General features: G+C 29.9%; 1 non-coding gene across 1 annotated transcript; it reads right to left on the reverse strand.

Annotated features, from left to right (window-relative positions):
- Positions 1–238: 238 nt before the first annotated feature.
- Positions 239–342, reverse strand: LOC114208310 (U6 spliceosomal RNA). Its single transcript, XR_003609007.1, has one exon. It is a non-coding gene; the product is annotated as a U6 spliceosomal RNA (small nuclear RNA).
- Between the last annotated feature and the right edge of the window lie 2,208 nt (positions 343–2,550).

The raw sequence follows: 2,550 nt of genomic DNA on the forward strand, positions 1-2,550 counted from the left end.
AGCACTGGGTGTTATGCACAAACAATGAATCATGGAACACTACATCAAAAACTAATGATGTAATGTATGGTGATTAACATAACAATAAAAAATTATTTAAAAAAAGACGGCATGTATTGAATGGAACACTGGGTGTTATATGCAAACAATGAATCATGGAACACTACATCAAAAACTAAAGATGTAATGTATGGTGATTAATATAACATAAAAAAAGAAGAAAAAAATTTAAAAAAGAAAAAACATGGAACACCTCACAACTTTATGTGTCATTCTTGCACAGGAGCTGTGCTAACTTTCTCTCTTATCATTCCAATATCAGTATATGTGCTGTTGAAGTATGTTTAATTTTTTTAATCATAAATATAGGATTTTTTTCTTGATCTCTGATAAAATTGGTTTCATTATTTTGACTCATTCTTCTTACCTATTTCTTTTAAAATAAATCCAGATTTTGATATCCAAAAAAAAAAAAAATACAATGGGAGAATCCATAGTCTCTCATGGTTTGTCTCCCCCTCAGACTTCCCCCCTTCATTCTTCCCTTCCTACTATCTTCTTCTTCTTTTTTTTAACATATAATTATTATTTGTTTCAGAGGTACAGGTCTGTGATTCAACAGAATCATGGAACACTACATCAAAAACTAATGATGTAATGTATGGCGACTAACATAACATCATAAAAAAAAAAGACAATGGGAGAAACTGAGGGCTGAAGACATGGGGCTGCAGTCTTGCTCCTCTCTGGCCAAAACATTCAAACACGGACTTCTGAGGAGTATAGGAACTTGAAATTCATCCTGGTCTTTCAGGTTCTTGTGAAGGCATATTTTTCATGATAAAATATTGAACTAACTTTGATAGTTTATTATTTGGTTTAAAATTTTTAGTAATTCATATATGAACATCCATTTTTCCTCAAAGTTTAGGGCCTGAAATGGAGCCTATCTTTAATATGGATAAATTGCTAATATATATTCTTGTCTTCTACATTTTGTCAAAGTGATTACTTAATTGATAAGTTGATTAATATATTTAAATAATCTATAATTCAGGTGACTATAGTTATACCTTCTCAAAATACAGGAGTCTCCAATGGAAAATTTATAATTTGTATCATAAGTTTACAATAGTCAATAAAGTGCTAGCCTTTGAGAGAATTTTTTTTAGGTTTTAATAAAACTTTTAGCAAGCAGAGATCAGAGGGTAATCTTTACTAACAGTTTATGGTAATTTATGTTCCTTATTTGTAAAATGAAGAGAGATCTATCGATGATGTATCTGTCTATCTAAAGTTTGTTGGGGGACTTTAAAACAGTTTGTGAATACTAGCTCTTGTTTTAATGAGCATCTAATTTTTCCATATGTCAAGATTATATCACTAACTGAATAAATATTAAGTACATCCTAGATAGTGCTAAGGTAATAACCAATTGTACATTTCAAATTATAAATTAGTAAGTAAAGAGTATAATATATGAAGGTATATGTTACATTATTATGTAGGTTAAAATTTAAGAATGTTATGTGAAGCAAAAAAAGAGGATTATAATAAAAGGATTTGATATTGATTAAAAGACAACACTATCTGTTTGATACTCCTGAAATGGACCTCTACATAAACCAGTTTGACTTAATTCATTATAAAGTAAGTATTAAATGAAGAAGCTGCTTTTCTGATTTACATATACCACTCACTCTAACTTATCTTTTAGTTTTCATGTTATTTTAAAATTTGGTGAATATAATTGTAGAATTTTAAAGTTCATGAAGAAAGGAGACATACCTAGCAAAGAAAATCTTACTTTCTATTGACTATGACTTCTAATTCACAAAAATATACTAATAAAATGATTGTAAAAATAATTGTTAGCTTTCTTAGGCCAGAATATGGTTAGATTTGTTTTTTTATGCTAAAAACAAGGAAAGAAGCCCAACAAAAATGTAGCCCACCTGGACAGCATTTTTAAAATTTCTAAACTTTATTTTGTCTAAGATTATAGAATTATTGAGTTACTTGAAGCATCGATTTTTTTATTTAAATTAAATTAGCCAACATAGAGTACATCATTTGTTTTTGATGTAGTGTTCAACAATTCATCAGTTGCCTATAATACCCAGTGCTCATCACATCATGTGCCCTCCTTAATGCCCATCACTAAGTTACCCCAACGTCCCACCCACCTCCCCTTCTGTGACCCTCAGTTTGTTCCCCACAGTCAAGAGTCTCTCATGGTTTGTCTCCCTCTCTGATTTCTTCCCATTCAGTTTTCCTTCAGCAACTTCTTGCAAGACATATCTTAAAGGCAAGGGAAACAAAAGCAAAAATGAACTATTGGGACCTCATCAAGATAAAAAGCTGCTGCACAGCAAAGGAAATAGTCAACAAAACTAAAATGCAGAATTGATTTTAAGTGAAGTTTGTCACATAATTTAATATTCTATGAATTTAAATGGTAAAAAATTTTCATTTAATATTAGTATCAAAAAATTAAGAAATAACATATTGATACAAAAGCTACTGAATGCTATGCAAGTATGTATATCA

Source organism: Eumetopias jubatus, unplaced genomic scaffold (assembly GCF_037043125.1).
Source record: "Eumetopias jubatus isolate StellerSeaLion01/CBP00866 unplaced genomic scaffold, mEumJub1_p1.0 scaffold_2, whole genome shotgun sequence".
Classification (NCBI taxonomy): Eukaryota; Metazoa; Chordata; class Mammalia; order Carnivora; family Otariidae; genus Eumetopias; species Eumetopias jubatus.